At 39.9% G+C, this 15033-nt stretch overlaps 1 long non-coding RNA gene across 1 annotated transcript; it reads left to right on the plus strand.

The window, feature by feature from the left end:
- The first annotated feature begins 1854 nt into the window (after window positions 1–1854).
- On the plus strand, window positions 1855–14743 carry Gm20837. Its single transcript, XR_882341.2, has 3 exons — window positions 1855–1883; window positions 12878–12945; window positions 14677–14743. It is a non-coding gene; the product is annotated as a predicted gene, 20837 (long non-coding RNA).
- The last annotated feature ends 290 nt before the right edge of the window (window positions 14744–15033 follow it).

Consider the following 15033-nt stretch of genomic DNA (forward strand, 5'->3'; position numbering starts at 1 on the left):
GTTCCTGAGTTCAATTCCCAGCAACAACATGGTGGCTTACTACCATATATAAAGTGATCTGATGTCCCCTTCTTTCATGAAGGTGAACCCATAAAAAGAGGACTCATACATTTTAAAAATGATAGACTTAAACACATTAAAATGGTTCTATAATTATTATTATTAATTATTATTATTATTATTATTATTATTATTAAAGTGTCTAACTACTTCCTTTCATTTCTTTCCACCAAACCAGCCTTAAAAATCTAATGCACAAGTAGGAAAACACTGGAAGTAAATGGGCGGAATGCTCTTGGATACATGAAATACACACTAGACTAGTTGAAAAAATGGAAAAACTAGCTGTTAAGGGCAACTGTTGGTTGGGCATTGGTGGTTCATGCCTTCAATCACAGCACTTGGGAGGCAGAAGACAAGGATTTTTGAGTTCAAAGTCAGCCTGGTGTAAGTTACAGGACAGACAGTGCTACACTGAGAAACTCTGTCTTGAAATTTAATAATAACAATAATAATAATAATAATAATAATAATAATAATAATAATAATAATAATAATAATAAAAAGAAAAGAAAAGCACCTATTCTATGCAGAGGACCCGGCACAAAGCACCCACATTGTGGCTCATAACATATGCACAATCACAGTTTCAGAGAAACAGTGCTCTCTTGCGGCCTCTGTAGGCAACAGAGGCATAAGTGAGAGAGAGGGGCTGCTCAGCCTAGCACATAAGTGAGAGAGGGGACCTGGGCAGCCTAGCATATAAGTGAGAGAGAGGCCCTGCCCAGCCTAGCACATAAGTGAGAAAGAGGGCCTGCAAGGACTAACATCTAAGTGAGAGAGAGGTCCTGGGAAGCCTAGCACATAAGAGAGAGAGAGAGAGGACATGTGAAGCCTAGCACCTAAGAGAGAGAGAGAGAGAGAGAGAGAGAGAGAGAGAGAGAGAGAGAGAGAGGAGAGAGAGAGAGAGAGAGAGAGGGAGGGAGAAATGGAGGGAGGGAGGGAGGGAGGGAGGGAGAGAGAGAGAGAGAGAGAGAGAGAGAGAGAGAGAGAGAGAGAGAGAGAGAGAGAGAGAGAGAGAGGGAGGGAGGGAGAAACGGAGGGAGGGAGGGAGGGAGAGAGAGAGAGAGAGAGAGAGAGAGAGAGAGAGAGAGGGAGGGAGGGAGAAACGGAGGGAGGGAGGGAGGGAGAGAGAGAGAGAGAGAGAGAGAGAGAGGACCTGCCCAGCCTAACGCCTAAGTGAGAGAGAGGGCCTGAGCGGCCAAGCACATAGGTGAGAGTGAGAGGGCCTGCACTGCCTAGCACACTCTTCTATCAAGCTGAGATCTAGGAAAGTAGAGACAGGAGAGTACCAGGGGTTGAAGGAAATGTGTATGCTCCCTTCTAAACTCTTAGGGGCAGCATAGACTCTTCTGGTGTGCATGTGTACATGCAGAAGTCCACATTATTAAATGTTTATGCACATAAATAAATAAAAAACCAAAAATGCTTACAAGAGCCTCTACAGCTGAAATTAAGTAAAGCCATTTGCTTATTTCATATGTTACATATTTGTTCTGGATTTTCAAGTCTGTAAGCACTTGTCAACCAACAAACTGGAAATCATTTGTCTTAAAGCCAGTAGATTATTCCCACCTTCTAAAATCTCCCTTCAAAGGACTTGGTATTCCGTGAACGCATGCGCAGGGTGTATTCAGCCAATCAGCACAGTCCTTTGGTGAGACCGGTTTGCTCCAGCTGGCATCACAAAGGATCCTCTGAGGCTTCTGTCCGGGTCTGGCCTCTGACAACGTTTTTTTTTTTTTTTTTTTTTTTTTTTTTGCCATTGAGGAGCTAAGCACAGAAGGGTGCGGTTGGGAAGGTGTTCTCCTCTTAGATGAGCTGTAAGTGATAGTCTGCCCTGATCAGGGTTGTTGGACAGTTAATCGAGGTGTGACAGGGTGGGGAATCTCAGGCCCAGGAGGCCACTATGTGAGGAAAAGCCTCCTGATCGCCATTTTCTGTGGAATCTGAGGGTGAATGGAAGGTGGAGGACCGTATTCATGGAAGAGGATCGAACAGGTCAGGGCCATAGAGAATTGGGAACCCTTGGAAGAGAAAAGCTTGGGGCCTGGGGATAGGATCAGAGAACCAGCTGCAGGACTGTGGGTCAGGGAACAGGGAGCCATTGGTGAGATGCCTTGGCGATTGTCCTGTGTGATATTCAGGATCCCTTAGAAACACACTGAGGATTCCTCCCTCCTCATTGTCTTCTCTATGGTGTGTTCCTTTGGTATAGACTGTATGAACATTGCAGACAGTAGAATGGCATAGGAAGATGAATGAAAAGAAGAAGAGGAGATATTGTAAGAGATTCATAAGTCATTGGGGATGGATTCTGACCACAGATCTTTCTGTCTCAGTCTCCCATGTATTGGGATTAAAGACTTGCACCACCAAGTTCAGCTTTTTCTCTCAGTTTAGGTTCTGTAGGATGGGATCTATCTTTGTAGTTTCAGCTGGCCTGGCTTGGCCTGGCCTTGAACTTAGAATCTTCAGATGTTTGAAATCCTCGGCTTCTCCAAATCACTAATTTCTCCAATATAAGGTCTTTCTGTGTGGGTGGTGGTGGTAGTTCATGTTTTTTTGTAGACTTAGTGGTGGATCTTTTTGATATGAATATACAGTTACCATGTTCTTTATCTTTCTGGATAGAACTGTGAGTTTACCTTAGACTGAGATAAACTGTTAAACAGAATTGCTGATGTTTTGTTTAAAAATATTCTGTGGGAGATAGGACCAAAATTCAGATGCCTCAACGGTTAAAGGATGTTGCTCATCATTTTTTTGGGAGGAGGGGAGGACTCATATGTTGAAGGTTGGCCAGTTTTTGTCTCTTTTTTAAACTGAGAAATGGCAGATTGATAACTTAGGTTCTAAAGGAGGTTTTTAAAGAAGTGAGTTAAAGAAGTTTTTAAAACAAGTTGTGAGGGAGAGGGACATGATAAATGGGATACACGGAGGAAATGGTACGGGTAAGTGTATATATATATGCATCACCATATTGAATATGTACACAGAACTCTCTCAAAGGCAATTGATTAAAAATATACATGTTAAGTAAAAAAGAAATGATCTTTCATTGAGCTAAAATAATTTTTTGATTTTTTGTTATTTTTAATTATTTAAATGATAATTTTTAATCAGGTAACTAAGTTCTTTTTTTTTCTTTTTATTTTTATTGTTTTTTTTTTTAACTAAGAAGACTACTGAGTTCTTATGAGAAAAATGGCTCTTAAGAAATTGAAGGTGATACCAAAGGAAAGTTACTTATTACTTTTGGACTTTGATGATGAGGACGATGATATAAAAGTTTCAGAGGAGGCTCTTTCGGAAGGTATAGCATTTCCAGTATTAATTGTGTCCTGCAGTTCATTAGACTTTACCTAGTCACCTGAAATGGAAGAAGTCTTTGTTAAGAGTTTACATATACTTCATTTCTAATTTTACCTATATCTCTCTATTCCTATATACAAGGTTTTGCAGCACATAAACCTACTCTTGGAACTATATCAGCATATGTTGAGAGAGAAGAACTTTCTTGATTTTGCCTCAAGAAAAGATGTGAACATTGTTCGCATAATATGTTTGCCAAACATGAATTTATTTCATAAAACCTGCAAATAAATTATTTCCATTTTTTTCTATTATATATTTTCCTTATTTACATTTCAAATATTATCCCCGTTTCTAGTTTCCACTCCAAAAAATCTCCTGTCCTCTCCCCTCTCCCCCATCTCCCCAACACACCATCTACCAATTCCTAACCCAGGTATTCCCCCATACTGGGGCATAGGATCTTTACAGGAACAAGTGTCTCTCCTCCCATTGATGCCTGACTAGTCCATCCTCTGCTACATATGAAGCTGGAGTCATATGTCCCATTATTTGTTTTCATTGATTGGTGGTTTAATCCCATGGAATTGTGGGGTACTTGTTAGTTCATGTTGGTTTTTCTTCTAGGGGCCTGCAAACTCCTTAAGCTCCTTAGGTACTTTCTCCAGATCCATAATTGGGGACCCTGTGCTAAGTCCAAAGGATGTCTGTGAACATCCACTTTTTTATTTGTCAGGCATTAGCAGATCCTCTCAGGAGACAACTATATCATTCTCCTGCACCCAAGCCCTTGTTGGCATCTTCAGTAGTGTCTGGATTTGGTGGTTTTTTATGGGATGGATCCCCAAGTGAGGCAGTCTCTGTATTCTTTTATTCTCAGCTCCAATCTTTGTCTCTATAACTCCTTCCATGATTATTTTGTTCCCCATTCTAAGAAGGAACGGCATATCCACACTTTGGTCTTCCTTCTTCAGTTTCATGGGTTTTTCACATTTTACCTTGGTTATTCTGAGCTTCAGGGATAATATCCACTCATCAATGTGGGAATATCATGTGTGTTTTTTGTGATTGGGTTAACTCTCTTAGGAAGATATCATCCAGATCCATCCATTTCTTTAAAAATTTCATGAATTCATTGTTTTTAATAGCTGAGTAGTAATTCATTAAGTAAATGTACCATATTTTCTATATACATTCCTCTAAAGAGAGTCATCTGTGTTCATTTCAGCTTCTTGTTATTATACATAAGGCTGCTATGGACAAAGTGAAGCATGTTTCCTTATTACGTTTGAACTTCTAGGTATAACCTTATCAATTTTATGAGGTCCCATTTGTCCATTTTTAATCTTATAGCACAAGACATTGGTGGTATTTTTTTTAAGAATATTCCCCCTTTGCCCATGTATTCCAGGCTATTCCCCACTTTCTCCTCTATAAGTTTCAGTGTCTCTGGTTTTATGTGCAGTCCCTTGATCGACTTAGACTTGAGCATTGCACAGGGGATGAGAATAGATCAATTTACATTCTACTACATGCTAACTGCCAATTGAACCAACACCATTTGTTGAAAATGCTGTCTCCTTTCCACTAGATGGTTTTAGCTCCTTTGTCAAAGATCAAGTGACTATATGTGTGTGGGTTTATTTCTCTGACTTCAGTTCTATTTCATTTATCTACCTGTCTACCACTATACCTGTACCATGTAGTTTTTATCACAATTGTTTTGTAGTGCAGCTTGAGGTCAGGCATGGTGATTCCACAAGAGGTTCTTTTATTGTTGGGAATAGTTGTTCCTATACTAGGTTTTTTGTTGTTGTTGTTGTTGTTCTTGTTGTTGTTGATTTTCTTTTTTTGTTTGTTTGTTTGTTTGTTTGTTTTCAAATTTCAGGAGAATTTGTAAATTGCCCTTTCTAACTCAGAAAAGAATTGAGTTGGAATTTTGATGGGGATTGTATTGAATCTATAAACTACTTTTGGCAGAACAACCATTCTTACTATATTAATCCTTCCAATCCATGAGCATGGGAGTTCTTTCCATGTTCTGAGATCTTGTTTCATTTCTTTCTTCAGAGACATGAAGTTTTTATCATATATATCTTTCACTTTCTAAGTTAGAGTCACACCAAGCTATTTTATATTATTTGTGAGTATTGTGAAGGGTGATTTTTCCCTAATTTCTTTCTCATCCTCTTTTTCCTTTGAGTAGAGAAAGGCCACTGATATGTTTGAGTTAATTTTATATTCACCTACTGCACTGAAGTCATATATAAGGTTTATGATTTCTCTGGTGCATTTTTGGGTCACTGATACATGCTATCATATATTCTGGAAATAGTGATATTTTGACTTCTTCCTTTCCAATTTGTATTCATTTGTTTTCCTTTTGTTGTCTAATTGCTCTGGTTAGGACTTCAACTACTATATTGAATAGGTATAAAGAAAGAGGGCAGTCTTGTCTCGTCCCTGACTTTGCTATTTTTTTTTTTTATATTTAGGTATGGGCCTTGAATTCCTGATTTATCCTGGACTTTTATTATGAATGGGTGTTGTAGTTTGTCAAATGCTTTCTCAGCATCTAATGAGGTGATCATGTTGTTTTCGTCTTTGAGTTTGTTTCTATAGTGGATTAAGTTGACAGATTTCCATATATTAAACCATCCCTGCATTACAGGGATGAAGCCTACTTGACCATGATGGATGATCGTTTTGATGTATTCTTTTATTTGGTTTGCAGTGATTTTATTGAGTATTTTTGCTTCGATATTCATAAGGGAAAATGGTCTGAAGTTTCCTTTCTTCATTGAGTTTTTGTATGATTTGAATATAATTGTAATCTGGCTTCATAGAACAAATTCAATAGTGTTCCTTCTCTTTTGATTTTGCATAATAGTTTGAAGAGTTTTGGTATTAGGTCTCCATGTGTAAGACCCCGAAGATGGACCTCCTCTCAAGTGCAGTAAAGTCCCGGGATGAGGTGGCCAGCACCCCAATGACTTGAGAGAAATCCACACCTGATGCAAACTGCAAGAGGTTTTATTATCAGCTAGCTAAGGACAAACTCCTTCCACTGTGCAGGGCAGGGGCGTATGACTCTGAGATGTGACAGAAGAGGGTTTTTATTAACTAGCTGAGGAATTGGGATGATTTGGGAGGAGAGTTTGGAGGAGTTTGGAAGAGTTGGGAGGAGTGTTCTTCTCTGCCCGGATGTCCTTGGCAAAACTCCAATTTTTGAATCTCTAGCTGTATGGCTCAGAAAACAAAAGGCTTTTTGGTGGCTGTAGAGAACATGGAGTCTCTTTCTGGCTGTATTTTTATAAATCAGGGAAAACAATCTTGGAGAATGTTCAGGTGCTTTACCTTCCAGGGAGAAACACTCTGAGTTGGGGTCTCAACAGTTCCCACTCCTTCTAGTACATAGTTCTGATCTTATAAGTTAGAAAATTAAACCTCTGGCCCAGCTGCCAAACAAAGCCAACATGAGGTCACAGCTTTAGGATATGTAAGATTGAGAACCTCAGAAGCCCCTTGAATGAGACAAAAGAGCCTCTTGCCAGTGGGAGGAGGGAGGGAGGGAGGTTCCTGTGCAGTGCCCACTGTGTGTGAGCAGTGCCAGGCCAGAGGGCCATGGCAGGCTGGATGCCAGAACTGGGCATATGCTGGAGGTGTGGCAGCAGGGCTTGTGAGAAGCATCAGGGAGAGTCCTTTTGATCTGAGTTCAAGTTTGCCAGAATGGTGGGTCCAGACCAGGACAGGTACTCCTGTTTGAAATTTATGTGGCACCAAGATGGTTTCTGGTTCGTATGTTTTTTGTTTTTGTATTTTTGTTTTAGTTTTTTATTGTGTTTCAACATTTCCAAGGCATCTTTTCTGACCAGTTGTAGGTCCTTCAAGTGAGCTAGTGGGAGTTCTGAAAAAGAAACATGAGGGTCAAACATTCCACCTGCTTCTGTTAAAGGGGGGGTCCCCAGTTGAGGAGTTCGAATGGTGTAAGTTTAAATTTCCCTGTGGTGTTCCATACTCAGAACAAGGTGAAGGGAAAAAGAGCTGCATAATCTTTTCTGCAGGTCTCTAAAACCAATTTAGTCAAGGTTTCTTTTAATGCTCTATTCATCCACTCTACCTGTCCTGAAGTCTGGCATATATAAGAACAATGTATCTTCCAATGGATCCCCCATTGTCTGGCTAACCCTTGTCTTACCTGGGCAATGAAGGAGGGGCCATTGGCTGACGAAAGTACCTTAGGGATGCCAAATCTTAGGAAATTTTCCTCTAATATCTTCTTTGCCATGGCAAAGGTGTTCTTGTTCTTAGTGGGGAAGGCTTCTACCAAGCCTGAAAAGGTGTTTACAAAAAACAAATAGATGTTTATTACTGTACTTGGCTGGTTTAACTTCAGTAAAATCTACTTTTCTGTATGCTCTTGGTCAGTCAACTCTTATCCACTTTCTGGGGGGTGTTCTTGTGGTGCCCAGCAATGGTGAGGGCACATGCTTGGCATTCATTAACAATCTCATGGGCAACATCTGGCAATCTTATAATATAGCAATTTGAGCTCTTAACATTTTTTTGACCTTCTGATTTTCCAAGGGCATGAGGTGGTGTAGATTGATGCTGTAGATTACCTTTCTCTTGTGGGCAGGACAGAGCAACCATCTTGGGTCTTAGCGACTCCCTGGGTAGTATGCACACATATATCAGGTATTTTGCCTGTTAATTCCTGATCTTCTGGAGTATAATCAAAGCCTGCATCTTTGAGATTATAATGGTCTTGACATTCTTTATTTTTTTCTCTTAGGGCAGCCAGGTCAGGCATCAGATTTCCCTTCACTAGGGCCTCATGGACTTTGTGGTGACTATTGCAATGTATGATGACAAGTTTTTTTGCAAAGTGTATGGCTTCTAACAGTCTCTTGGTTTCTTTTTTATTTTTAATATCTTCCCCAGTAGATGTGAGTAGCACCTTTTTTCTAAAGATAAAAAGATAAAGATAAAGATAAAGATAAAGATAAAGATAAAGATAAAGATAAAAGATGCATGTGAGTGGTGGCAAAGGCATACCTGCTGTCTGTTTAGATATTGATGTTCTATTCTATTGCCAGCTGCAAGGCTTGGATGAGTGTGATTAGCTCTTCTCTCTGGACAGTCATTCCTTCAGAAAAGCTGCTGGCACGGATGGTTTCTTTTCCGTTGACCACTGCTGGCACCACTTTTCTTTTACTTTCAATCAAAAAGCTGATACTATCTGTGTACCAATTGGGGCAGCCTGGCCATGGCTGGTCAGTGACTTCTTTCTTAGTTTTGATTTCTTCTGCCAGGATGTCTATACTCCTTCACTGGTAGGGAGTTGCCAGCTTCAGGCAGCAAGGTGGAAGGATTAGGGATAGCAGGGGTGAAAACTACACTCTCTCTACACTCTCTCAGTCAGTAAGAGACTCTGATAATGGGTCCCATGAGCATTAGTCATCCAGCAATCTGACAGCTGTCTAACAATGCTTTCTAAGGCATGGGGGCAGAGGGGGTTTACTACTATAGTTCCTTGACCTAGAGTCAGTTTGTCAGCATCTTTGAGAAGTACTGGCACAGCAGTGGTAGCTTTTAAGCAAGAATGCATCCACTGGCCACTTGGTCTTTTTTTTTTTTTTTTTTTTTTTTTTTTTTTTTTTTTTTTTTTTTTTACAAGTCGACTACAAGTCTTGTCTATGTCCCCAGAGCTTAGGTCAGGACCTATCTCACTATTTCTGCTCTTTTATCTAAATAGAGAGTGAATGGCCATGTCACATCTGTCAGGACTAGGGCTGAGGCACTAAGCACGATTTTTTAATCTTTTTAAAGGCCTCCCCATATATGGGGTCCATGAGAAAGTCCCAGTCTCTTTAGTAAGAAGGGATTATTAGTGAGTGCCAGGTGGCAAAGCCTTGCTTTTTAACTGGTAGCAACAGAGTATTCCAGGAAGACTGACAAAGGACCAAACACGCCTAGTTCTAAGAGCCTTTGAAGGTGAGGTCTGATGCCCTCTCCGGCCTCTTTGCTCATGGTGTATTGTTGTACCCCGAAAGGAATCACACCAGTTCTCAATCTCACAATGATGGGGGGCACCATTTTTGCCTCAATTATACCCCCAGTCTTTGCCCAGGCTGTTGGATATCTCTCTAACTAGGTCCATTCTAGTACTTTTCTTGATGGGGCTTGAGGCTCATGTAATCTATATACTTCTTCCAATTTTGATGTTAAATTTATAGAGACAGAGGCTTGCCAAGGGATTGAAGTTCCTTGCAAAGAGCAGCTTATTTGGAATTTTAAATATGCTAGTATGTCTCTCCACAATAATGGGGTGGGGCTTGAGGAATGATGAGGGAGGAATGAGTTACTTGGCTTATTCATAGATTAACTTTCTTATCAGTGGTCCAAGAGTATGGTTTCTGACCAGTAGCCCCGAATACTAAGGATTGCTGGTTCCTCAATTTCTCCAGTGGCTCTGTCAGGACTGAAAACTCTGCTCTGATATCATGAAGGGAAGCCATGGGGGTCTCTTCCACAGTTAGGGTTACCCTAGTCTCACGTAGGGTGTCTGTTCCCCATATCCACTAGTCATCATCCTCTGGGATAAGGACTTAGGTGGTCTGGTATCTGTCTCTTTCTTGGGGCAGTCTCTTGCCCAGTGTCCCTTTTCTTTACAGTACCCACATTGGTCCTTATCTACAGGTGGTGTGAAGGTCCTATGGAGTTCTGAGGTCTTTTTGGCCCTGTGTTGCCCAGTTACCCTGTCTGCCTATTCCCTCCATCTTTTCTATAAACTTCGTTATCAACTGCTAATGTATCCAAAATCCTAATTAAATTTCTATCCTGCCTTCCATCTGGTCTACTTTCTCTTGACTCAGCTACTCTCTCTTCTCTTTCTCCTTTTTCTTTTTTAGTCTCTCTCTTATGGTACACTTTCTCTGCCTCCTTAAACAGATCTTGAAAAGATAATGTTTGCAGACTCTCTAGATGCTGTAACCTTCGCCTAATGTCAGAAGCAGAATGCCCAAATGAAAGCCATGGCCACTGCTGCCTGCTGGCTCTCTGACATAGTGTCAAAGGGAGCGTAATGCTTGTATTATTCTAAGAGGCATTCTAAAATCACTGCTGGGGGCTCCTTTTCCCCTTTAGGATCCCTCTTACCTTGACCAAATTGCTTGGGTGCCTGTTAGCTCCTCCCTTTCCTGCTACCCTACCCCTGTGTAAATGTGTCAACTGCTTGCTACCTTCAGGCCTGTTAGGGTCACAGTCAGGACCATTCAGAGGGAAGCCTGCATCTATTTCATTTGGAAGTTGTGTCAGCCATCCATTGGCTCCCAGCACATATTTCTTGTCTCAAGCAGAATCCTTTCCTTCTCCTCTGTGGTAAAATTAAACTGCAATAGCTATTGACAGTCATCCCAAGTGGACTGATAAGAGAACATGAGAGATTCCATTAGATTAGTAAGGCTAGAGGTGTTTTCAGAGAAGGGGGCATGTTTTGCCTTCCAATTGTAGAGATCAGAGGAGGAAAAAGGCCAATACTGAAGGAGCTGCATTTCCATGGTCTGCTGGAGTAGGGCCATAAGTACTTAAAGCCAGCGCGATTGTTGAGTCTGGTCTCAATAGGCTCTGAGCTCATTAGTCTTGGTTTCCAGAAGCTGGTCACGCCCCCATGTTTCCAGCAGTACCCTTTTGAGATATCTGGGAAGGGACCGGTTGGGGATATGAGGGTGGAGTATCACGCCATTCTGGAGGTTATTACATCTCTGGAAATATCTCAAGAGGAGCCAAGGGTTGCATTCCTCCCTTCCCCCCGCCATTTACATCTTCGTTTTGTTTTGTTTTTTTTTTCCACTTAGTGGCAGAAAGCTAGGACTAGGGAGCCCAGCTTGTTCTTCTGTACTCAAGGTTTCAACCAGGTGCTCTCTGGTGGTCAACTAACATCAACAGGTGGCAATTTTGTAGAGCAGAAAGTTCTCCAAAATCTCTTTTTGACATCTACAAAGAGATTGTGAGTCCTAGTCATAATTTCAGTTTGATGCTCATGAGTCAATCCAAGGGGAGTGCTAATAGTCTATCCAAACTGCATAGTCACATACAGGGAGACAAACAATATATACAGTAACGGAAACACATGGCCGAGTTAGCAAACTCTCACTTGGCACCCAGTAACAGAAACAGTAAACACACTCTCACTTGGTACCCAGGAACATTAAAAGATGGCCAATTGAGCACACACTTACTTGGCACCCTGATGGGAGATGTCCAGGCATCCCTGGAGCTCCCTCAGACCTCCAGGGATGTCTCCCAGTATAGTGTGCGATTACTCCTGACATGCCTGTCAGTAACCCTCCCCTCCATACAGAATAGAAAGATTGTAAACCATGAATTCTGAATTCAAACACTGCCGGCAGACAAAAACATAGACAAAGACAGGATCCTACCGGCAAGTGGCATCTCTGAGAAATGGGATAGGCCACAAATCCAGGCAAACGAGCCCCCATATGTAAGAACCCCAAAGTTTGGCCTCCACTCAAGTCCCTGGATGAACTGTCCAGGACACCAATAACTCCAGAGAAAACCACACTTGATGCAAACTGCAAGAGGATTTATTATCAGCTAACTGAGGACATTTTTAACACTGTGCAGGGTAAGGGATTTTGACCCTGAATGGTGACAGTGGGGGGCTTTTAACAGCTAGCTGAGGAACTGAGATGAGTTGGGAGGAGAGATGGGAGAAGTTGGGAAGAGTTGGGAGGGTTTAGGAGGGTTGGGAGGAGATTTGGGAAGGTATGGGAAGAGTTGAGAGGAGTGTTATTTTCTGCTGGATGTCCTTGGTAAAATTACAATTACCATATCTCTGGCTGTAAGGATAAGAAATGAAAAGTCTGTTTGCTCACTATAGACAACAAAGAAATTCTTTCTGGCTGCATTTTTAGAGATCAGGGAAAACAAGCTTGGGGAATGTCCAGGGGCTTTACCTTCAAGTGAGAAACAATCTAAGTCAGGGTCTATCACATGAAGATCTTATTAAACTCTGATGGTTCATCAGATCCTGGGCTTTTTTTGGTTGGGAGATTATTAATGACTGCTTCTATTTCTTTAGGAGTTATGGAAGTAATACAGAATTTCTCTGATCCTGATTTAAATTTGGTACCTGATATCTGTCTAGATACGTGTCCATTTGTTTTCCTCATTTTCCATTTTTGTTGAGTATAGACTTGTTTAGTAGGTTCTGATTATTCTTTGACTTTCCTAAGTTTCTGTTGTTATGTCTCCCTTTTCAATTCTGGTTTTGTTAATTTAAATACTGTCCCTGTGCCCTGTACTTAGTCTGTCTAATGGTTTATAATTCTTGTTGATTTTCTCAAAGAACCAGCTCCTAGCTTGTTTGATTTTTTTATGTAATTCCTTTGTTTGCACTTGGTTGATTTCAACCATGAGATTGATATTTGTCCTGCCTTAAAGACATCTTGAGTGAATTTGCTCCCTTTTGTTCTAGAGTTTTTAGGTGTGCTGTCAACCTACTCCAGTATCCTCTTTCCAATTTCGATTCAGAGGCATTCAGAGGTATGAGTTTCCCTCTTAGAACTGCTTCCATTGTGTCCCATAACTTTTGATATGTTGTAGCTTCATTTTCATTAAAATCTAAAAAGTCTTAAATTTATCTCTATTTCTTCCTTGTCTGAGTTATCACTGACTATATTTTTGTTCACCTTCTGTGTTTATGTGTGTTTTTAATTACTTATATTTCTATTTCAGATCAGCCTTAGTCCTTAGTGATCTCATAGGATGCATAGGATTATTTCGATATTTTTATATCTGTTGAGACAAGTTTTGTGACTGATTATATGGTCAATTTTGGAGAACGCATCATGAGGGGCTGAGAAAAAGGGATATCCTTTTCTATTCGAATAAATTTTTTATAGATATCAACTCATGTATTTGTTTCATAACTGCTGTTATTTTAACTGTGTCTCTTTTTAATTTTTGTTCCCAGGGACTTTCCATTGATGAGGGAGGGGTGTTGAGCTAATATTGTTTGGGGTGCAATGTGTGTTTTTGAGTTTACTAAAGTTTCTTTTATGAGTGTGGATGACATTGCATTTGGCGTATAAATGTTCAGAATTGGGAATTCATCTTGGAAAATTTTAACATTGATGAATATGAAGTGTCCCTCCTCTTTTTTTTTTTTTTTGATAACTTTGGGTTGAAAGTCGAATTTATTTGATATTAGAATGGCTACTCCAACTTGTTTCTTTGGAACATTTGCTTGGATAATTGTTTTCCAGCCTTTTACTCTAAGGTAATATCTGTATTTGTCCCTGAGATTTGTTTCTAGTATGCTTGGTCTTGCTTACACATCCTGTCTGTTATTCTATGTCTTTTTATTGGTGAATTGTGTCCGCTGATATTATGAGATATTAAGGAAAAGTAGTTGTTCCTTCCTGTTATTTTTGTTGTTAGAGTTGGAATGTGATTCATGTAGCTTTCTTCTTTTAGGTTTGCTTCAAGATCAATTTCTTGGTTTTTCTAGAGTGTAATTTCCCTCCTTATATTGGAGTTTTCCCATTATTACCCCCTTGATGGGCTTGATTTGTTCGAGCATATTGTGTAGATATCGTTTTTTTCACAGAATACCTTGTTTTCTCAATCTATTGTAAAATTTTTTGATGCGTCTAGTAGCCTTGTCTGGCATTTCTTTTCCCTTAGGGTCTGTATGACATCTGCCCTGGATATTATGGCTTTCATAATCTCTAGGGATAAGTTAGGTATAGTTTTGATAGGATTTCCTTTATAAGTCACTTGACCATTTTCCCTTAGAGCTTTTAATATTCTTCTTTTTCTTTTCTTCCTTTCTTTCTTTCTTTCTTTCTTTCTTTCTTTCTTTCTTTCTTTCTTTCTTTCTTTCTTTCTTTCTTTTTATGCATTTGGAGTTTTGATTTCTATATGATGGAAGAAATTTCTCTTGTGGTCCAAACTATTTGGAGTTTTGTACGCTACTTGTATATTCATAGGCAACTCTTTCTATAGGTTAGGGAAGTTTTCTTCTATAATTTTGTTGAATATATTCACTGTCCCTAAATTTGAAAAACTTACTTGTCATTGATACCTATTATCCTTAAGTTTTGTCATCTCCTTGTGTCCTGGATTTTCTTGGTGTAAATATTTCCTTTCTAAAATCTTTTCCAAAAATTCACATGGAGAGTTTTTCCAGAGAAATTCAAATCGATAGTACTTTATTAACTATTACTTATATAGAATCCTTTCAAATGTTACTGTTTTCTATTGTTAATACAGTAAAGAGCCCAGCATTTGATAAAAATGAGAATATATCGCCTCAAGCAGAAGCAGATGAAGATATGGGGTAACATTTTCAATATTTTTGCCAGCTCAATAGATTACTTCATAAGTAGTGTTTGTATTCCCTTCACTGGAGAAGTAGATTCAGTAAGATAGCAATACAAATCTGACACTGCTATATGTTGAGTTCAAGCCCAGCTTGAGGTCCTTCAGACCTTGTGATAACAAACACATAGCAACTAGTACAATATGACCACCTGCCTGAGATCTTCCAAGATATACACACAAAGAAAAGGAGAAAAATCATGAAAATAAGAGGGGGACCAACTGGAAAGAAGAAGGGTCTCAGCAAGA

The sequence above is a fragment of the Mus musculus genome, chromosome Y (assembly GCF_000001635.26).
Source record: "Mus musculus strain C57BL/6J chromosome Y, GRCm38.p6 C57BL/6J".
NCBI classification, from domain to species: Eukaryota; Metazoa; Chordata; class Mammalia; order Rodentia; family Muridae; genus Mus; species Mus musculus.